The sequence below is a fragment of the Sturnira hondurensis genome, unplaced genomic scaffold, assembly GCF_014824575.4.
Source record: "Sturnira hondurensis isolate 20B ecotype Veracruz unplaced genomic scaffold, ASM1482457v3 Scaffold0006496, whole genome shotgun sequence".
In the NCBI taxonomy this organism is placed as follows: Eukaryota; Metazoa; Chordata; class Mammalia; order Chiroptera; family Phyllostomidae; genus Sturnira; species Sturnira hondurensis.
In genome coordinates this window covers 4,925,681-4,948,743 of record NW_028079127.1, presented here as the reverse complement: position 1 = coordinate 4,948,743, position 23,063 = coordinate 4,925,681, and the positions used below count along the sequence as shown (strand labels likewise).

Below are 23,063 nucleotides of genomic sequence, written 5' to 3'. Positions count from 1 at the left end.
TGTGCACTTGAGTATGTGTGAGTATGTATGTGCATGTGGTGCAAATACTCGTGCTGCCTGGGCACATTCAGCAGAACTACCCAGCAGTTCTAGCTGCTGCTTGGAGCCCTTCTAGTCCCCTCCCTCTTTGTTCTCCTCCTGGACTTCCTTCAGGCCTCAGTCCAGAGGCAGCATGCCAAGGGAGCCCCCAGTGCCCAGAAGAGGCTGGCCTTGTCACATGTTTTCCCTTGCCCTGTTCATTGGGCTGCAGGAAGAAAGGGACTCAATCTCTTTTGTGGCCTGTTGCATCCTCAGCTCTAAGACAGGGCAGTTCATGAGGCACTCAAAGAATATCACTTTGCCCTGACTCCTGGGGAAATCCTTGGACCCAGGCGTGTGGTCCTGACTTGGGGTCCCTCAGAGATCACCCCAAAGACATGGTTGTGGTGATGGTGGCTGCTCAACCTGGCCAGGGTCAGGAGGAGGCTGTGGGCAGTGGTGTGGGCCCTTCCTCAGTGTTGGTGTCCCCTTTGGCACTTAGGCATCATGTCAATGGGGTGAAGGTGGGGGCCAGTTTGCCTGCCCACACCAGGGAGTGCCTCTCTTGTGGTCCCAGCCATGTAGGTAAGCTGAATCAAAGGGTCCTGGTGTCCAGAACTGGAGGTGATGTGGTTGTGCGTCCGCCCAGATTCACGTGTTGGAGCCCCAGCTCTCAGTGTGGTGGTATTTGGAAGTGGGGACTTTGGGAGGTGACTAGGTTTAGAGGAGGTCTTGAGGGTGGGAGCTTCATGGTAGGATCAGTTACAAGAATAGACCAGAGAGCTGCTCGCTCTCTCTCTACCCTGTGAGAAGGTGGCAGTCTACAAGCCAGGAAGAGATCTTAGGAACTGGATCAGCCAACACCTTGATCTTGGATTTCCCAGCATGCAATCTGTGAGAAATATATGTCTGTTGTTGAAACCCCGAACCTATGCTATTTTGTTATGGCAGTCTGAACTAAAACTCGAGGGGCAGGACTGTGGGCGCCCCCTGGCCTGGCACCAGACTCTCTGTGGGCGAACTCACTGAGGGAGTTGGGCCAGCCCTGCCCCTCCCAGGACCCTGGGGCTCACACACAGCGGATAAGATCCAGGTACCTCTGAGGATCAGAGATTCTTGTCTCTAACCTAACTTTATATTCAGCCAGGCTGTGTATACCCACATGTTTGAAGACAGCCACTGTGCCCCTCAAAGGCTTTCTCAAGGCTGTGTATCCTGGAGCCCAAGGATGTTTCACCTGATTCTCTTTTGGGTCCATCCATTTGTCACCACCCCTGTTAACACTCCTGGTGTTCCTCAGTGAGGGACTTAACTTGCTGACCTCAGTTTTCCTGCCTATAAAATGGGGACAGTGGCACCTCCCTTAACAGGTTGTCTTCAGGAAAGTGAGGTAGTGACTGTAGAGAACCCAGCCAGTGCCTAGCACCACAGAGGTGCTCAGTAAACAGGAGCCACAGTTGTCTTCACGATGTCGTCTGGCCAGTGCAGAGGGAGGGGGGCTGTCACTGCTTCTTCTGGACTCTCTGCTGATATTAATGAAGGCTGAGTGAGCACTGGCTGTCAGCACCGCCTCCCCCTGTGGCTCTGGGGGAGCCTTTGGTCCTCAAACCTGGACTCTTTGTCCAGGAAAGGGTAACACCTCAGATGCCCCAACCTGGAACCGGTGCTATTTGACTCCAGTGTGCACTGTCACACCGACTGCTTTCAAGTCCAGTTTGCTCAGGGCTTTGTGACTCACACTAGTGCCTTCTGGGGGCTGGCTCTCTCTCCCAGTCAGAGCCAGCTTGCAGGAGGCCTGTGCTGTCTTCACTGATTTCAGAAATGCTCCAAATGCCGGCCCTAGCCCCTCCCACTGCCCAGCTCCCTAGTCTGCTGTGGAGCTGATAGTGGGTCTAACTAGCACCCATGGGACACAGGGTGCATCAGATGGAAAAACACTGATATCTCACTAGCTGCTGCACCACTGCACCTGACTCAGTCATGCAGTGTTTCTATCTGTGCACATTGTCTTATGTACAGGCTTCACAAATCAGCACACTGCCGTCGTCTGGGAGCCTGAGCCTTTTCAGTTCATCCTCCCTTCATTGTAGAAGCCTCAGGCACAGTCACCAGGGTGGCACTGGGAGCCAGCACAGGAATCCCACCAAGGAAAAGAATACGGTGGGCTTGGTAACATTTGTTCTACTACAGGATCCTGGTGATGGCCTGTTAAAAAGCTGAGGTATCTGGTGATACCTGGTGTCTGTTGACACCTTGTGCCCAGGGCTGGATGTGCAGCATCGCAGGTTGAACCTGGGCGCCGCCACTGGGAATTATACAGGGAACAAAACTAAGTAGAGATTGCTTAGGAAATGTGAAGGATTGGTAGCCAAGTCAGGACTCTCCTTTTTATTTACCTGTGACCCTCCTTTTATCCTTGGCCCTTATCCAGTTCTTTCTGCTTTCACTGCCATCTCTTCAGCTTCAGCTTGGACTGCTGCAGTCACTTGCTCACTGTTCCCTGCCTCTGCCCTCCCCTTTAGGCCCTGTTCACGCAGCAGCCAGAGTTACCTGTAAAAGCAATCCAATCATCTCCCTCTTGGATTGCCTCTCCTGCAGAAACCCTTAAATGGTTCCTGCTATATTGAAAATAAAATCCAGACCCCCTTGCCAGAAACTGCAAACCCCTAAGTATCCCAACAAGGGCTGACCTCACCTGCTCTTGACCTCTGCTTTAGCCACATTGCCTTTCTTCATGTCTCCAATAGGTGAAGCATGCTGCTGCCCAAGGGCCTTTGCACGTGCTGCTACTGCCATCTGGAAGGCGCCTCACTTGACATACTTCTTTCCAGCCTTCAGCTGTGCCCCCGCTATCACCTTCTTGGAGTAACTCCTCTTGGCTCCAAGTAGGGCCCCTCTTATTCTGTGGCAGAGCCTTGTTTGCCTCCTTTGTGTGCCTCCCCATCTCTAGTTGTTCTTCATTTATTTCCGAGGAACATCAGGTCCGTGAGGGTAGGGAAGTATCCGTCTTATTTATTGCCAAATTCCCAGAGTCAAGCCTGGTTTGGGCTGGTCATGATTGCTCAGTAGAAGTCCCTGGATGGGGGACAGGGTGGACATATGGGACCTCCACTCTTGAGACCCCTGCAAGCTCACTGTGGTCCTGCCTTCCTGTTCCGGACTTGGGGCCCTGTGACATGGGCCTGGAGGCTTGCTGCACTTACAGCAGCACTGTCCTGCCCACTAAAGCCCACTTGTGCTGGCCTTTCCCTCCTGGCCATTTCTGGATTTGAAGATCTTTTCTTGGAGCTGATGGCATTGCTCCTCCTTGGCATGTCTCTGGGGCAGTGAAAGGCCTAGCGTGAAGGGTGCAGCTGGAATCTTCCACACTCACTGGCTGGTGTGGGATACAGTTTTTGTGGCTCCATTTCAGAAAAGTGTTTCCTTGCCTGAGCTGCCCTGTCAGGGGCTCAGGACAGTGGCCTGTCCACACCCTCTATAGGCCTGAGGTGTGCCTGTGAGGGGTGGGAGTGGAGTTTGGCGGGGAGGGGAGCTACACAGGGGAAGCAGAAGCTCCCCTGGGCCCAGATGCTAGCTGTTGGGGACTCTGTGGCTGGTGGCTGCTTGGGTATTGGATTGAGCCATGACCCGGGATTCTAGTCTTGTCTGCCCCCTGGAGTCCTTTGGTGGGCTTGTGAGCCTCGGCCTCCACATGAGTGAAATGGGGTTGAGGAGGGCAGGAGAAGGGTTTAGGGGAGGGAGGAGCAGCTGCAGGTCTGGATCCAGGGACCCTGGCCACTCTGAGCTTGGTGGCCAGGGTCACCTACCAGCACCTCTTCAGCAAGTGCTCCAGGGGCTGGTAAGCAGTGACTGTGCTAGGGTGTAGCTGGCACCTCTACCACATTGGCACCTGAGGAAGCAGGAACTAGAACTCCCCTGGTGAGCAGGGGCTGGAGGGCCTTTGAAGCTCAGTTGTTAATGATGCAAACTACATCAGGAGAAGACCCTGAGCCTGGCTCAGGAGTTTGACTGTGTCAGACTGCTTAGCTCCTGCCAAGAACATGAACTTCGCTAAAGGGAGGAGAGCAGGTCTATGATGAGTACTAGCACCCACTGAGCAGTACTGGTGAGTGCTCTGCCCTGGCCGTGTCTGTGGGACACCTGTACATTTGCACAAACATGCAGTGTGCATGGCAGCCCAGGCACCTGCACAGAGTGGGTGGGTCCCTATCAGCCTTGCACCTCAGAGCCTACCAGGGCATTTTCCTGACACCCATGTCTGGCCGGGCTCCTGGGCTCCTGGCCTGCAGGCTGATGTCTGTGCTCAGCACTTGAGCCCTCATGGTCTGGCTCCAGCTGGGTGTCAAGCCTCGTCCCTGCTGCTTCTGGCTGCCCTCCCTGTGCCAGCAGAGAGGGCATTGCTTGCCTCTGTGTTTGCCCTCTTGCTCCTGTACCTCAGTCTCCCCGTCAGCTTGAGGTCTGGTCTCAGTGAGTCATGCTCTGCAGGGGGCCTTCCCTGACTGCTCTGCTCCCTAACCTGGGTCTGGGGCCTCCTCTTTTCTGCCACCCTCTCCTGCATGTGTCCCATTGTGTTTGAGCTGGTGCCCATGAGGCCTGTGAACTCGGGTCCCTTGAGTTCTGCCTCTTGGCACTCTGAGTCACACAGGAGTGAGTGTCCTAGTGAGCTCACAGATGTACATCTACAGATGGGCTGAGACCCAGGGGTGGGTGGGGCCAGGGGTCATCTCCACAAAGAGGCCCTCCCTAGGGGAGCCTGTCAGGTGGCTTTGTTGGGGATGTGTTACGAGGCCCCTGCCAGGTAGCTGAACCGTGACGCCCTGGGGTGTGTGACCCCATTTTATTTGTAGATACAACCCATGCCCTTGGCCTCAGATTCAGCCTTCTCCACGTGGGTGGGTCTTTCCTATCTCCACACACCTATTGTGGGCAGGGGTCTGAAGAAGGGCTCCCTTTTTCCAGATGGCCCGTTTGTGGCCACTCCTGGGAGCTCTGGTCAAGGATCCAAGGGAGCGGAGGAGTCCTGGGCTGGCAGCCCCCTGACCAGCTCTGCTCACCCTTCTCTCTGGTGGAGGCACTGCCCCAGGTCAGCTGTAGGAGGCCTAGCTGTCAGGGCAGTACCATGAATGCAGGGGGTGGGGGTCTGGGGGGAGGGAGAGGACCGGGTTCTGCCACCTCGTGAAAGGCTCCTGCAGCCTCATGGGCAGCTTCTCCCTCACTCTGAATCTGAAAACTAATTGAACAGAAATTCTCCAAACTGGGAGGCAGAGCTGGGGCCCTCCCTAATCTCATTAAGAAGTCCCCTGACAGTCTCATTAGGTGACTGGCTGCTGGGAGAAGGGTATACCTCTGCCAGGGGGTGGTTAGGCCTTGGAGGCTGTTGCTGGCATCAGGCCCCTGTCCAGACACCCCTTCCAAACACAGGCCCAGGCAGAAGTGAGGCTGTAGTAGGTTCACCAGCCACCAGTCCTTAATTGGTTACGGTTTGCTGGACTTAATTGCTTTAAAATTATTAACTTCAGTTGGAGCAAGCAGGTGACAGGGGTTGAGGAAGAAATTTGAGCCTCCTTATGGGGCATGAGGTGGGCCAGAGCTAAGAGGATGGTTTCCAGTTAAGACCATTCTCTGGGGGACCCCTGGCAGGCTGTGTTTAGCAGCAAGGGCCTGGCCGTCCTGGCTCTCCACCCTGCTTGCTGTGGCAGCAGAGCTGGTTGTGTCAGGGACAGAAAACAATGGGCTAAGAATGTGATCTATACTACAAGAGAACAAAGCCATCTCAGGGCTGTGGGAACACAATGTGGTGCCTAAGCTAGCATGAACTTGAGAGCAACCAGAGGAGGCTTCCTGGACGAAGAGACTTTTGAGCTGAGTTTTAACTGGGGAATAGGGGGTTGGTCAGGTGACGAAAGGGAAGCTGGATCTTTGGGTGGTCGAACAGCTTGAGCAGCAGGCTCAGAGGCATGGCCTGGCAGGATCTGTGAGCTGTCCAGGGTTCTGGGCACAGGGGGAGGGTGCTGACGTTCGGGTGAGACCTGCAGGGGTGTTAGAGCTCCCTCTGTGTGGTCTCAGCAGTAGTGACTCAGTCTCTGGGCACCGAGCCCTTGCTCGGGTGCAGGCTGTAGACCGTAGAGGGGACATCAGGGCCCACGGCCATACACCTAGATCTAGGCTTTGATCTACGAAGGGAGAGACCCATAGGGATGTGGAGACCCCAAGGGTACAGTCAGCTCTACCCACTCCCTACCCCTCCAGACCCACAGTAGGTGAACTGATGGGGTATGTACAGCTGTTGATTTTCTTCATCAGAGCTCTGGGTGTGCTCCTTCAGTTCAGACTGAAATGCATAGTTTTGCTCCACAACGAGGGGTTCCTGGCTGGGTTACGAACTGTCATTTAGTCTGTCCCCCTGTCCCAGGCGCTTTGGTTTTCCCTTCCTAGACGCTGGGCCCTGGAGTTCAATAGAGAGAGAGGAAAAGGAGAACCAGCCATCACTAAGTTTGAGACCAGGGTCTCCAGAAAGTACCCCCACCCCTGTCATGTTGGCTTATGTGGGGGCCACCTGTTCTCTGACTTGGGAGCCTCAGCCACCAGATGCTGTGTGCACCCATCAGAGCTCTGAAGTGGAGACGGCTTACATTCTCTGTAAGGCATATTTCTCTGAGAGGAGTGTCTTGTCTCATCTGATCAGGCAGTGGAGTGATGGTATGTGCATATTCTAATTCATAATTTTACAGTAATTTAAAAAAAACCTCAAGATATTGGTTTTGTTTCCATTAGTGAGATGGTGGCAGGCAGTAAAGTCTGCTGTCTTTTTATAATCAGATTTAAATTGTTTTAATTATACAGCCCATATTCTCCCAGTAACATACCATCTTTGTGAGTTAATGAGCTTTGAAATCTCCCTTTGTTGCATACTCTGTACATACAGATTTTTTTGTTAAATGATTTATTTTATATATAGAAATTCAGAAAATTAGCTTTGAGGTAGCTTCAGATGAGTATTGGGAGTTTCTGTTATGTTAGAAGAAGGCAAATAAATGTCTCTTGAAAACCCAGCCCAGATTCCTGGGTGAAATTCTTAGTATCTCCCCGTCTCAGGAGCAGAGTTTTAAGAGCACAAATGATGTACGGAACTATTAACACTGCTTTGACAGTAGCAGAGAGAACATTTATTTGCTGTATAAGTTTCTCTGTCGATCCTTCAGTGACAATATGAGAAAGGGTACCTTCACTCACTCATTCATTTGTCCATCCATCCATCCATCCATCCATTCATTTCCTGAGCACCTACTGTGGCTTGGCCCTCAACTTGGGGATGCACAGCAAGGAAAGTTGTGATCTTTATTCTGGGAGAGCTGATGCTTTACAGGGAAACAAACATTTATTTATACTTGGGAATACTTATTCCTAAGTGAGACCTTTTCAATGGATGGTGCTTCCACACATTGCTGGGCAGGCTCACCCTCTGCTAAGGAGGGTACTTGGCAAGGAAGTTGTGCAGGCTCCCTGGGGCTTCCTGGAGGTGGGGTGGGCCAGGCAAATCTCCTGTTATCCAGACCCACAGTCCCCCATCAATGGAGGGCCTGACCATGTCTCCAGAGCCCCTTGGGGTCTACAAGGGCCCACCCTTGGTCAGTGGACCTCTAAACTGGGTGGGGCTGCCCTGGTCAGGCCATTGGTGTTGCCAGAAAAGATTCCTGGGTCCTGGTGGCCATTGGTTGGTGATTCAGATGGTGTATGTGTGTGTGTGTGTGTGTGTATGTGTGTGTGTGTGTATGTGTGTGTGTGTGTGTGTGTGTGTGTGTGTGTGTATTGTGGGCAGGTGGGATTCAGCCTCCTTGGTTTCCCTGGCCTGGGCCTGAGGCACCACTGGGATCAGAACCTGGTTGACCAGGAAGTGCTGTGTGACTTTGTGATTCACAGCCTTCTCTGTTCCTGATGCTGGCTGTGGCAGCATGTGCAGTGGAGCATCTCAGGGGATGTGCCCTCTAGTATGAGAGCAGTATGACCTGGTCCTTCTCCAGCACCTTCTTCTTGTCCCTGCTTCTGGAGTACATGGGCACTGTATTTGGAGCCCCTTTGGCTAAGGGTCTCTTAACACTGGGATGGGGAAAGGCCTGAATCTAAAGGACTCAGGAGTGAGCAGGGTGGGCAAGGCTGAATAACCAGCTGTCCCTTGCCTGCACCACCCCCTCCATTGGAAAGGCCCAGAGTGGCTCTTCTTTACCAGATGTCCCAGTAAAGAACTTCAAGCTTAGAACCATTTCCCAGCCTATGGGAGAACTTCTAGAATTTACCCTTAAATCTGGACCTTCCCCCTTACCCCAACTAGGCTCAGAAACCCTGGAAAAGCATTCCAGGCTAAGATTCCCCATGGCAAAACCATAGGGTCTGCATCTCTAAGTCAACCCCTCAAAATAAAAACTGCAGCCTTAGAAGGCTGTAGCCTAGAGAACCACTTTGGAAGCCTGCCAGCTCAGACCCTCCAAGCCAGGGGCCCTGTACCCTGCCCTTTCCCACCTCTCCTCCTGCCATAGTCAGGTCAGTGGTACATTACTGTTTAGAGTCTTTGCATCTCTTGTTCCATATTTTATTTCCCTTGATGTTAATGATTGACTTTTTGGTAGTTTGGTGCTTTGATTTCCACGCATTTCTTACTAATTTATTCCCACACTGGTGGTTGGTCATCTGAATTCCCTCTTGCTTGGCCCATTCATGTTGGCTATGGCTTCCATTCCACCTCATGACCTGTGCCCTGGGGCCTCCAACTGCTACAGGGGTCTCTCCCTCAAAGTGCCTGTGAGGCTCACTTATACCCTCCCCAGTCTGCTCAGAATGTCACCGCTTCCACAAGCTTGTCCCTAACTCCTGTTCAGAATTTCATCCTGTTCCCTGTGCCACTTCCTGGTACTTTTGATAGCGCCATTTTTCTCTGTGGAACTCACCTCCCTTTAATGTGCCATTTGTCTAGATGCTTCATCTTGTTCTTCTTTGTCCACTCCCATCCTGAGTGGAAGCTTTCGGAGGGTGGGCACTGCTGTCTTTTGAGTCCCTGTCTCTGGCACAGGGTCTGACACACAGCTGATGCCAGTTAGTGCAGCTTGCATGAACAACTGAATGCTTCAGAGCTGGTCACCAGCCTCTGGCACAAGATGCTGTCAGTGATCTCCTGAGAGTTCCTCACTTGCATTTCCTGAGGTCACCTCCCTTCTGAGGCCACCTCTGGTTGTATTGACTTCCAGCCTTCCTCTTCTGCTCCTGTCCTCTTCTGTTCTCATGGGTTCCTCAGCTACGTGTGGCTGGCCTCATCACTGCCCATCAGTGTGCTCAGTGTGGCCATCTCTGAGGGCTGGCTCCTGGTCGTCCTCCCCAGTGGGAGAACGACTTCCCCAGTGTGTACCTTATAGTACCGTTCTGCCTGCCTGGCCCAGCCTTGAGGGGCAGTGGGAACTACCTGAGCCTCGGGAGCGGCAGGTTAATTAATGTGGCTTGAACCAGCTCTGAGTAATTACTGAATCCATCCCCAAGTGTAGGCACCATCTCCTGTGTGGGGCTCTGTAATGCCAGGGCCCAGCCTCTGCCAACCTTGTGTTTTCTTCTACTTCACACTCCCACTTTCTCCTCTTCCCTTGCCTTCCCAGGGGCTTTTCTGGAGGGCAGGATTCCTGGAAGACTCCTAGGAGATGCCCAGGTGTGGTGCTGCTGCAGATATTTGTTCGCTGGTGTCATGTCTGGGTCAGCCGCTGTGTTGGGTGCTGGGGTGAGTGGTGGATGTGGCAGGCACATGGAGCTCCCTGGCTAATGGAGAAAGGCTGAGAGACTTTGGAGGCATAGTTTTTTTACCTTGAATAATTTAAGCTCCTTAATCTTCACCTCCCTCATTAATAATGTGGGGATACTTGCGGGAAGAAGCAGAGGGGACTGAAATCTGAGAGAGAGAAGAAAAAACACCTTCTCTGCCCTTCTCTGACCCTGCCCCATGCAGCGTCACAAACCAGACGCTGGATCCCACCCCCTGCCCCGTGAACACCTAAGGCTTCACCCCTCATACATAACAGTAGCCACCTGACCAAAACATTATGGCTCAAGCAGAAGAACAGCTCAAAGTCCCAGAGCCAAAACTTCTAAGAGACCAAGAGATAGCCAACCTATCAGATGCACAGTTCAAAATACTGGTGATCAGGATGCTCACAGAACTGGTTGATTTTAGTCACAAATTAGATGAAAAAATGAAGGCTACACTAAGTGAAATGAAGCAAAATGCACAGGGAACCAATAGTGATGGAAACAAAACTGGGACTCAAATCAAGGGAGTGGACCACAAGGAAGAAAGAAATGACCAAACAGAAAAGAATGAAGAAACAAGAATTCAAAAAAAAAAATGAGGAGAGCCTTAGGAACCTCCAGGAAATCTTTAAATGTTCCAATGTCTGAATTTTAGGGGTACCAGAGGGGAAGAGGAACAGCAACAAGTGGAAAACTTATTTGAACAAATAATAAAGGAGAACTTCCCCAGCCTGGCAAAGGAAATAGGCTTCCAGGAAATCCAGGAAGCTCAGGGAGTCCCAAAGAAGGTGGACCCAAGAAGGAACACACCAAGGCACATCAGAATTACATTAGCCAAGGTTAAAATGAAGGAGAGAATCCTAGAAGCAGCAAGAGATAAGGGGACAGTCACCTACAAAGGAGCTCCCATCAGACTGTCAGCGGATTTCTCAAAAGAAACCTTACAGGCAAGAAGGGGCTGGAAAGAAGTATTCCAAGTCATGAAATCCAAAGACCTACAGCCAAGATTGCTCTATCCAGCAAAACTTTCATTTAGAATGGAAGGGCAGATAAAGTGCTTCTCAGATAAGGTCAAGTTCAAGGAGTCCATCATCACCAAGCCCTTATTATATGAGATGTTAAAGGGACTTCTCTAAGAAAAAGAAGATAAAAAATATGAACAGTGAAAGGACAGCAAACTCACAGTTATTAACAACCACACCTAAAACAAAAGCAAACTAAGCAGACAGCTAGATCAGGAGCGGAACCATAGAAATAGAGAACACATGCAGGGTTAGCAACAGGGGCGTGGGAGGAGGAGAAGGGGGAAGAAGGTACAGAGAATAAGTAGCATAGATGGTAGGTAGAAAATAGACAGGGGGGAGAGGGCAAGAATAGTATCGGAGATATAGAATCTAAAGAGCTTGTGACACATGGACTTAAGCTAAAGGCGGGGAATGGTGAGGGAAGGGGTGTGCAGGGTGGAGGGGGATGAAGGGGGAGAAATGGGACAACTGTAATGACATAATCAATAAAATATATATATAAATAACATGGGTGTAAACATAGCACCTGCTGCTCAGGTATTTGAATGAACTAAAGTGGAAACAGGATGCTAAGAGGGTGCTTAGCAGGATGCTTGCTGGGGGGTGGCCCTGTTCCCATCTCCAACACTCATGAGGGTGGCTCTGAGGAATTCAGGGGCATTCCATAAACTGGCTTCAGAACTCTAAGAACTCACCATGGAGGGGAGAGGAGAAAGGAAGAGGGTGAGATGAGAGCTGTACTGGACAAAGTAGCAGAGGAGTAGGACAGAATTGAAAGTTTATGTAGGAATGGTCCTGGGGCCAGTGGGACTTCCTGGGTCCCTATAGGGAGGCCTTTTCTGCTGGACTTAGGGTTGAGCTGAGCTTGGTAAAGAAGGGCAGGGAAGGCACTCTGGGGATGTTGGGATGGGCATCATCATGGGGTTCTTATGGCAGGTGGACCCTCAACATGGGTAGGAGCAGCAAGTTTCTTAAATGAATTCTAGTCAGAGCTCCTTCAGTTGTTCAGCTCACAATGTTCAGCTCAGCCTGGCCTTTGCCAAATGGGGGTTTAGGCAGGGCTGGATCCTAGGCTTTACAGTGAACTCTTTGTTGGTTCTGCTTGACTTCCTTCTCTTGCTAGTCCTCCTCCATCTGTCACTCGTTCGTCCCTCTTAGCAACACTGGCAGGAAAAGAGACCCGTTCCCTATCTGCTCCAAGGGATCAATCCTCAGAGGACTCTAATTGGTCCAGCTTAGGTCATGTGCCCCATCCATGAGCCATTCAGTGCTATCAGAGATGGGAATCCTCACTGACCAGCCATATACCTCACTCCTCATTCCAGGACTGCGTGGAATTAGAAGAAAAAGTGCCTTGAAAGAAAAAGACTGTTACAAAAATAGGGTGAATGAGTAAATATGTTGGTCATTTGGAACTGTAACCACCATGGCCACCCCAAGAGCATTTCTGCCTCTGCAGCTATCCTCGTGGGCCACTGTTTCCTCACCATGTTGTTTTCACAGTGGGCCTGGGCCTTCTCTCCTAGTGAAGAGTTTCCTTAGTTTAGAATAGCACATGTCTCCTTTACAGCTCTGGGGAAAGTCTCAAGTTTGGTCAGTGTCTCCCTAGGCAGGGCCTTCTGTGGTGTTTTAGCTGGGGCCCCTTACAGGACAGTGTCCTTCGGGGGAATGACCTGGCCACAGCCTCCTTGGCACATGAGTCAAGGATCAGAGGCTCCCACTCCTGGCATATCTGGAAGCAGCCTCTGGTTCCGTCCTGCCCACACTCAGTTTGGAGGGGTGGGCTGGCTTGCTTGGGACCTCTGTCACGGCCGTGTTCATGGTGGGTGGGCTTGTAGCCATCCATTGTTAAGGGATCAGTCAGTCAGATAGAGTGGGACAGGCAGTCAGCTCAGCTGTGCGACAAGGTCTCTCTAAAATGTGTCCAGTTGAATGGGTGATGCTTGCATGAAATGAAACAACTGTCAGAAACAATTTACAGCCATGTTCCCATGGAACCAGGCCTGGTTATGACTTTGCATGTTGCCTCCTGGCAAATGAGGTTTGTCACCCAATCATTGCACTTCAGTACTGCTGTGAAAGCCAGCCCTGCAGCTGGCTAGGCAGGGGCACCCTAGGGCTCCAGGCACCCAGGGGATGGTACGGAGAGCCGATTCATGTCTGGGAAGGTGTGGAACCTGGGTAGATGGGAAGCAGCTGTAGGTGTGACCGTGGAGAGGCCAGGCTGTGGACGCATACTTGGATTTAGGATGTGGCTGCCTGCCTGGGCTCTAGGAGACCTCCTGAGTCGGCAGGCTCCATATGCTGTGACTGCTTTAGGGGCTCCGACATCCTTGGAGGACCCCACTCCCTGCCCTCCTGACTCTGAGGTGTCATAGTTCTTTCATTCAGTTACCAAGCTTAAATGTGGGCTTGGTCTGGGGGTTAGGGGCTAGAGATCACAGTGGACACTAACTTTTAGTGCCTGCATCTGCCGTTGTTAGTGTTTTATTAATGTACATGTGTACATCTCATTGTAAACACGGAAAAATCTTAGACACAACATTGGATTTATTAGTCCAGTAATCAAACTCTTAGGAGGACAACTTAGTATCTGTGATGACCCCAGATTGCAGAAAGGTGGAACAGCTGCTGCCACCGTGCTGTCTCCAATCAGAGCCAACATTTGTGATCAGCTAGTGTGATGTTCATGTGACCCCTGGATTCCTACCCCTTCACTGGCTGCGAAGGCCCCCCAGAAACCATAGTCCATCAACCCTAGGGGAGGCCCCTTGAGGGTTTGCTTTGGGCTGGGTCCAGGAGAGAGTCAGGAGCCTGTACATCCTTTCCCATCTTGACAGTCTCCTGGGGGAGGTGCCCTCCTGTCGTCTTGGGAGAAGCGGGCATGGAAAGTGCAAGGATTTGGGAGTCAGGTAGTTCCAGAGGGCTCTCCCAGCTCCCCTCAATGTGCCAGTCCACATGGCGTCTCTTCATGCAGCTCCCAACTGCGTGCTGAGGGCCTGCTGCCTGTTGCTGTCTGCTGGGTGCTGGGGATATAGCAATGAATGGGAGAGACCTCATGAGCCTGTGTCATCATTTCTAAAATAGGGACAGCCATAGCTGCCTTCTAGGGCTGGTGAGAATGGAATGAAATAAAGGCATGTCCCATATGAGTTCTGTAGAACTAATGCTACGAAATGTTTTGGTAGAAAGAGACTTTGTGGTTGTATACATGTGACTCAGATACTTCTCTTGGAGACACTGCCATGCACATTGGCATGTTAAGGCTCTGAGAAGTCCTGCAGTCAAGAAGCTCAGTACTTTTGTGAGCTCAGCATTTGCAGGCTCAGTTGAACGTGAAACTTTCTTTGGCAGAGCACCTAGTAACAGTTTGTATGTCAACCCATGGTTGTTGGTGCCAATTCAAATGCCAGTAAGAATTCCCAATTTGAGAGGTGGTGAAGAAAGAAACTTTATTCAGTGAAAACAATGATACAGCATGGTTGTGAAAACAGCACTGCTGTGGAATAGCTCAACAGCGTTACAGTGCCGCTGTGAAAACAGCATGGTTGTGGGACAGCTCTCGGGCCAGGAGGCCCTGGGGCCAGACCCCTCTCCAGCTAGACAGCTCTGCTCTGCTTCCGGATGGTCTGCTTTGCTCTTCTCGGCTCCACTCCATGCTGGGCTCTGCAGACAGCTGTTTCAGCTTAGCCAGGGAGAGGCAATCAGTGGAATGGGAAAGTACTCTCCAAGCTAGAGGGGAGTTGGCTTATATGGACAGACATCTCTGCCCTGTCCCTGATTTGTCTGTCCTCATATAAATCAGGGCTCCGAATCATTGCAGTTTGATTGGCTCAAAAGGCACTGTCCTGATTGTTCATAATAAAGCCACTCTGATTGGATGGGGAAAGCCTCAGTCCTATTGGTTGAACTAGGATTCCAGGAAACCTTTATAAAGGTTGGCTCAGATGGCAGGAACACAGTGCAGGCAGGCAGGACAGTGCAGAGGCAGGCAGTTTAGCTCAGGCTTCTCCATGAAATGTGAGAGGCTCCTGTGCAGAAATGACTGCTAGGCTCTGCTTTTTAAAATTTTGAGCACAGTTTACCCACCAGGAGCACTTCTTACTAGGTGTCTTTTTTCCCTCAGGATTTACATATGTAATTACTGCTTCCCCAAACCCATTTTGGAAATGCCAAGGCAGCATCTCCAAAATACCCTGGGGAGTGCCCTGCCCCTGGGGGGCTCTCAGTAACTGTGAGTGTCTCTCTGTCTCTACCTTGAAGGAGGTTTAGGGACAAACCAGGCCCTAGCTGCCCACAAATCACCTTGGTGGAGCTGATAGTAGTTAACACTCAGGTTTTAATGGTTACAGCAATGACAGTCAAAGTGAGTTTAGTTGTAAAAGGGCAAGGAGTGATTTCCCACATGCTCTGCCAAAACAGGACTCCATAAATACTGCAGCAGGGTGTGCTGGGTGCTGGGCATAGCTCCTGGTGGGGAAAATCTCTGCAAAGCACCATCCAGTAGCAAATGTCTCTGCCCAAGCCACTTCTGTTCTTGGTAGCAGGACACACCACTTGACAGATTTACCTGTCGGTGCCACTGGCTGGCTGGGGATGGTAGCTGATTTACCAGGTCTGTGTTCTGGAAGAGGTGTCCCTGTAGCCACTGCAGTCGGGAGGGATGAGGACGTGGGCAGCTCTGCAGACATAGCCACATCTTCAGCCTCCCAGTTGTGGTGCAGGATCAGGGAGTCTCAGTTTATGTCTTTGGAACCTGGGAACCATCATGCCCAGCAACATCTCTGCCTTGAGGCAGGGACTGCATCATTCCCTCCTGTGTTGTTATAATCCAGCACAGGTGAAAATCAGAAATGGGTTTTGAAGGATGAATAGGAGTGTCTTATGCATACAGTAGATGAAGAGCATTCTAGGCAGAGAGCACTCCATATACAAAGGCATGGAGGTTTCAAAAAACTCCGACATGAAATGACTCATACATAATGAGTCTCAGGGGAGTATGTAAGGACTGGAGAAGTGACAGAAAAGCCTTCTCACTCAGGTTTGTTAGGGTAGCTTTGGGAATGTGCTTCCTGTGCCAGAGAGACACCAGGAAGGGAAATACAGTGTGTTCAGAGACAATGGTGTTTCTTGCCCTCACCCCACTCTAGAGAACTGGTTTACATCCTGACAGCCAGCAGCAGCAATAAATGAGGGAGATGGAATGTGTTATTTTAATTATACACTCTGGCCACCTAATTATAATTTTAATTGATATGTGAGCAGGTGTTGTGCTCCTCTAAGCAGTTTAAGGAAGTGCATTCCCTGGAAAAGGAGCACAGGTTGTTCTATTCATTAGTCAAGCAGATGGACAGACTGGAAGTGCTGGGCTGGAGCCAGGGGGCCAGAGGGTCAAGGGAAGGGGGAAGCAGCTTTTGCCCTGAGTGGTGTAGGAGGTGAGGGTTTGCCCTGGGGGGGGCTGGGCACAACATGAGAAAAGAGGAATGGAGGGGAGGGAAGGAATGGAGGGGACAGAAGGGAGGGGAAGATAGGAGGAGGTGGCTGGCATCCCATGCTAGAGTATATTTATTCATTTTATTTTACCTCAACAAACATTTATGGAGACCTTGCTGCAAGGTAGGCTCTGTGTTAAATGCAGGGGATTTCAGCATGACTTCAGTACAATTACTTCAGTACAATTCTTCCCTCAACATGCTCCCAGTCTGGAGGGGGAGGGAGGATATATGTGGAAACCAATCATTATAGTTCACGAAATAATGGGAAGTTATCACAGAAGTAGCATAGACTACAGGGAAAGCTTTGCTCTCTAGTGAAGTCAGGGAAGGCTTCCTGGAAGACACTTGAGTTGGGGTTTTGAAGTGTAAATAGGAGTTGATTAGGTTGTCTAAGGATAAGGATAGGAGAGAGTGGCATTCTAAGTAGAAGTGGGAAGCTGTGTGGGATGTACAGGGAGTGCCTAGTGGTTTTCTGGATCACTGGTACAAGCAAAGATCTGGTGAGAGACGAGGCTGGAAATTTGACTGGTAAGAGAGTCTCTCAAGGACAGGAGTTGGACCTTGGTGTGATGGCAGAGAGGAGATGGGAGGGATTTGAAGCTGGGTGATGTGATGAGGTTTGGGTTTCTGGGAGATCTTCCTGGTGAAAGATAGAACAGAAAGGCTGATGATGCAACCAGGGGGAGAAATGGGGAGGAGCTTCATGAATCCTAGGGCAGGTGCATGGAGGTTGGATTCTTGACATTGTAGTGAGGGAAGGGGAGGGTCAGGGTGAAGGTTGAGTCTGGGCTCAGGCCTCTAGGGGAGGCCATACTTGAGATGGGAAGTTTGGGAGGAGCAGAGGGAGGCAATAAGGTTAATCTGGACTGTGGAGTCTGGGGTGCCTACAGGGCCTCCTGGTTGAGACATTTAGGAGGAGAGGGCTCTGCTGGAGGCAGTGCTGTGGGAGTCATTGTTGGAAGGCAGGAATTAGGAAGCCCCAGCAGGAATGAGGTAGGTATCTGGAAAACAACTTTAAAATTTTAACAATTATTTTTATTCCATTTAAAATCATTTTTATTTTTCAATTACAGTTGACATAAATCATTATATTAGTTTCAGGTGTATACTCCAGTGATTTGACATTACATAACTTACTAAGTGATCATCCTGATAAATCTTGCATCCATCTGGCACCATATATAATTATTAAAATATTAGTGACTATGTTCCCTATGTTGTACTTTACATCCCCATGACTATCCTAGCAACCAGTTTGTACTTCTTTTTTTACACTTTATTTTTTTAAAATATATTTTTATTATGCCATTACAGTTGTCCCATTTCTCCCCCTTCATCCCCCTCCACCCTGCACACCCCTTCCCTCACCATTCCCCGCCTTTAGCTTATGTCCATGTGTCACAAGTTCCTTAGCTTCTACATTTCCCATATTATTCTTACCCTCCCCCCTGTCTATTTTCTGCCTACTGTCTGGTACTTATTCTCTGTATCTTCTCCCCCCTTCTCCTCCTCCCACGCCCCTGTTGCTAACCCTGCATGTGATCTCTATTTCTATGGTTCTGCTCCTGATCTAGTTGTCTGCTTAGCTTGCTTTTGTTTTAGGTGTGGTTGTTAATAACTGTGAGTTTGCTGTCCTTTCACTGTTCATATTTTTATCTTCTTTTTCTTAGATAAGTCCCTTTAACATCTCATATAATAAGGGCTGATGATTGGTGATGATGAACTCCTTGAATTTGATCTTATCTGAGAAGCACTTTGTCCTTCCATTCTNCTGCTTCTAAGATTCTCCCCTTAATTTTCATCTTGGCTAATGTAATTATGATGTGCCTTGGTGTGTTCGTTCTTGGGTCCAACTTGTTTGGGACTCTCTGAGCTTCCTGGATTTCCTGGAAGTCTATTTCCTTTGCCAGGCTGGGGAAGTTCTCCTTTATTATTTGTTCAAAATAAGTTTTCCACTTGTTGCTGTTCCTCTTCCCCTTCTGGTACCCCTAAAATTCAGACGTTGGAACGTTTAAAGATTTCCTGGAGGTTCCTAAGGCTCTCCTCATTTTTTTTGAATTCTTGTTTCTTCATTCTTTTCTGTTTGGTCATTTCTTTCTTCCTTGTGGTCCACTCCCTTGATTTGAGTCCCAGTTTTGTTTCCATCACTATTGGTTCCCTGTGCATTTTGCTTCATTTCACTTAGTGTAGCCTTCATTTTTTCATCTAATTTGTGACTAAAATCAACCAGTTCTGTGAGCATCCTGATCACCAGTATTTTGAACTGTGCATCTGATAGGTTGGCTATCTCTTGGTCTCTTAGAAGTATTGGCTCTGGGACTTTGAGCTGTTCTTCTTCTTGAGCCATATGTTTTGGTCAGGTGGCTCCTGTTATGTATCAGGGGCGGGGCCTTAGGTGTTCACTGGGAGGGGGGTGTTGGGAGGTGATCCAGTGTCTGGTTTGTGACGCTATATGTGGGGGCAGGGTCAGAGAGGGGCAATGGCGTTTTTTCTGCTCTCTTTTGGATTTCAGTCCCCTCTGCCACTTCCCACAAGCAAATTGGGCCCTTCTGGTGCTGATTCCCGGGTGTATGGGCTTGTGTATGTTCTAGGACTCTGTGGGTCTCTTCAATGAACTCTCTGTGAGTCTGGGAGCCTCTCTCAGCACCAGGATCCCTGAAAGTTTTTCCAGTTGGTGCTTTTAGGCTTTATTTCCCATCGCTGGGGCCCTGGTTTGCGTGTTCTGTCTCACTGCTTGCTCCTTTGCCTGGTTTATTGGTTTGGATGAATGGTTCATTGTTGTCGCACTACTGTACAGTTCAATTTTCTGTTTGTTTTGGTTGTGTTTTTGTTACTAAATCTTTGTTGTCTTTAAACTTGTTTGTGCGAGGAGGTACAGTGTTTCCACCTACGCCTCCATCTTGGCCAGAAGTCTGCAGTTTGTACTTTTAAATCCTGTCACCTTTTTCCTTCTTTTTTTTCAAAGGTTTTATCTATTTATTTTTAGGGAGAGGGGAAGGGAAGGAGAAAGAGAGTGAGAGAAACATTAATGTGTGTTTGCCTCTCATGTGCCCCCTGCTGGGGACCCTGCCCACAACCCAGGCATGTGCCCTGACTAGGAATCAAACCGGAAACTCTTTGGTTCACAGGTTGGCACTCAATCCACTGAGCCACAGTAGCCAAGGCCTCTTCACCTTTTTCATCCATTTCCACAACTGTCAAATGTTCTCTGTATTTGAGTCTGTTTCTGTTCTGCCTGTTTCTTTATTTTGTTTTTTAGATTCAATTGTTGATAGATATGTATAAGTTGCCATTTTATTATTCATATTTTTATGATGACTCCATTATTATTATTATTATTCCTCTTCTTCTTTTTCTTTTCCTTCTTTCTGTTTTAACATTTCATATAATGCTGGTTTGGTGGTAATGAACTCCTTTACCTTTTGCTTGTCTGCAAAGCTGTTCATCTATCCTTCATCTAAATGATAGCTTTGCTCAGTAGAGTAATCTTGGTTTGGGGTCCTTGCTTTTCATCAGTTTGAGTATTTCTTGCCAATTTCTTCTGGCCTGTAAAGTTTCCGTTGAGAGATCAGCTGACAGTCCATGAGAACTCCTTTGTAGATAACTAACTGCTTTTCACTTGCTGCCGGTAAGATTCTCTCTTTGTCTTTAACCTTTGGCATTTTAACTCTGTTGTGTCTTCGTGTGGGCTGCTTTGGGTTTATCCTGTTTGGGATTCTCTGCACTTCCTGAACTTGTATGTCTCTTTCCTTCACCAAGTTAGGGAAGTATACTATCATTATTTTTCCAAATAGGTTTTCAGTTTTTGCTCTCACTCTTCTCCTCCAGCACCTGTGTAATGCAAATGTTGATATGCAAGGCTCCTTACACTATCCTCATCTTTTTGAATTCTTTTTTCTTGCTTTTCTGATTAGTTGTTTTTTGTTTCCTTATATTCCAAATTGCTGATTTGATTCTTGTTTTCAACCACTGTACTGTTGATTCCTTGTAACTTATTTTTTATTTGAATTGGTGTGTTCTTCATTTCTGAGTCCTCCTTTTTTATGCTATTGAGGTTCTCACTAAGTTTACTGAGCATCCTAATAACCAGTGTTTTGAACTTGGCATCTGGTAGATTGCTTGTTTCTATTTTGTTTAGTTCTTTTCCTAAACTTTTTAAAAAATTTATCTTTAAAGGGGAAGGGAAGGAGAGAAGGAGAGAAATATCAATGTATGGTTGCCTCTTGTGAGTCCCCTGCTGGGAACTGGCCTGCAACCTAGGCATGTGCCCTGACTGGGAATCGAACCGCAATCGTGTGGTTCGCATGCCCGCACTCAATCCACTGAGCTATACCAGCCAGGGCTCTTTTCCTAAACTTTTGCTCTTTCTTTCATTTGGGACATATTATTTCTTTGTCTCCTCATCTTGACAGCCTCCCTGTGTTTGTTTCTAAGCACTAGGTAGGGCTGCCACATTTTCCAGGCTTGGTAGAGTGGCCTAACATAGTAGTTATTTTTTAGTGTACAGTGGCACAGCCTCCTTTATCACCCAAGCTAGGCACTTGAGGTGTACCACCTGTGTGGACTGTGTGCCCCCTCCTGTTATAGTTGAGATTTGATTGCGTTTGGCACAGCAATGGGAGAGATTTACTCCCAGGCTGGTCAGCTGCAAGGACTGGCTGTGTCAACTGACCACTGACCTTTGACCACTGTGGAGGATCAACTCTGTTGGGGCCTACCCCGCCAGCAGTACTTACTTCATTGGGGCTCTGGTGCCCACTGAGTCTACCACTTGAGTGTGTTACTTTTGGAGGGAGTGGAGTGGTGATGCTTCAGTGTGGTCTGAAGCTGTACGCTGGATGCATTCGCTCTGGGGACATCCAGGATATGCAGGCCAAGATTAGCTGCTGCCTGTGTTCTGCCTGGGGCCACCTGGCATGAGCTACAAAGCGACTTGTTGATGGCTGCTACTTGTGCTGGGCTTGGAGGTGCTCAGGCAAGTCCAAGCTGTGAGCAAGGCCACTGGGGCCACTTAGCGAGAGGTACAGGCATGCTGAGGCCAGATGCTGCTTGTTTGAGAGATTTTAGGAAAATCTGAAACATGAGCCAAGACAGGTCATTCATATGGAAAAGCCAGTGGAGGCAGCTTAGATGGGCCTGAAAGTTGGGTGGGGCAGGGTCTCAGGGAATCACTAGGACAGGGCAAGCAGGGTGAGCCAGGTTGATGGAGTCTTAGATATGGCACCTGCCTGCTGCACTCTATGGGGTGCACTCACCAAAGGAACAGTGACCTCTGCCAGCATTTACTTCTGGAAGAAAGCTTTCCCCTTCAGCTCTCATTCTGATGCCAGGTAATTCATTTCCTCCCAGTATGTCTCTGGTGACTTTCAAGCTGCTTGCTTAGTGCTAGAACTCAGAGGGAGTGAATCCAAGTAAGTCTGTGTGTGGGAGTGAATGCCTGGGACTCCAGAAACCCCCTGCCTCTCTAGGCCTAAATCCCTGCTGGTTTTCGCAGCCAGAAGTTGTGGGTACTTTTCTTGCTGGCACTGGAACCCTGGGCTGTGGGACCTGTTGTGTGGCTGGGACCACTTATTCCTCAGGGAGGACCCCTGCAATCAAGATACCCTTCCCAATTTTTAACTGCCACACATGGGTGTAGGACTAGCCCATTCCTCATCTCTACCCCTCCTACCCATCTGGATGTGGCTTCTTTAATTCCCTAGTTGTAGGACTTTCCATTCAGCCAGATGTAAGGCAGTTCTGAATGATGGTTATTCCGTAGTTTAGTTTTGATGTGCTTGTGGGAGGAGATGAGTACTACATTTACCTATGCCATTGTCTTGCCTGGTAGTCTACATTATTTTTTTTATTTTTTTAGATATCTGTTCTTTATTATCAGTACAAGATTATATGTTGTTTATCATTAAGATCAGTTTAAATTACATTCATGGGGATTTTAGGAGTATTTTCAGTAAAAATAGAAATATCTTTATATACCTATTACATCTATTTTATTGTGGTAAGAACACTTAACCTGAGATCTATTCTCTTAACAGATTTTTAAGTGTACAGTAAAGTATTTTTAACTATAGGTACATTGTTGTACAACAGATCTCTAGAACTTACTCACTTTGTATGACTGAAACTTTATACTCCTTGAACATTTTTCCATTTATACTCCTCTCCATTTTTCCTTCTTTCCCAGCCCCTGACAACACCATTCTATCCTGTTTCTATGAGTTTGACCATTTTAGATACTTATATAAATAAAATCATGAGTATTTGTTCTTCTGTGACTAGCTTACTTCATTTAGCATAATGTCTTCAAGGTTTATCCATGTGGTCACATATTGCAGGATTTCTTCCTTTTTAAGGTTGAATTGTAAGGATATATCTCATTTCTTTATCCATTCACCCACTGATGGATAATTATGTTGCTTCCACATCTTGGCTGTTGTGAATAATGATGCAGTGAACATAGGAATGCTAATATCTCTTTCAGATACTAATTTCAATCCTTTTGGCTATATATCCAGAAGTAGAATTGCTGCATCAAAGGGTAGCTCTATTTTTAATTTTTTGAGGAACCTCCATACTTTTTTCCATAGTGGCTACACCATTTTCATTTCTATTAACAGTGTTCAAGGCTTCTTATTTCTCCACATCTTTGCCAGCACTTCTTTTCTTTTCTTAAAGTATATTTTATTGGTTATGCTATTACAGTTGTTCCGTTTTTTTTCTCCTCATATCGCCCTCCACCCTG

The 23,063-nt window shown here is 48.7% G+C and overlaps 1 protein-coding gene across 1 annotated transcript in view; it reads left to right on the top strand.

Moving 5' to 3' along the window:
• The window catches only part of GRID1 (glutamate ionotropic receptor delta type subunit 1), a 722,282-nt gene that overhangs the window by 16,387 nt on the left and 682,832 nt on the right, over nucleotides 1–23,063 (top strand). The gene's annotated exons all lie outside the window — the stretch shown is intronic.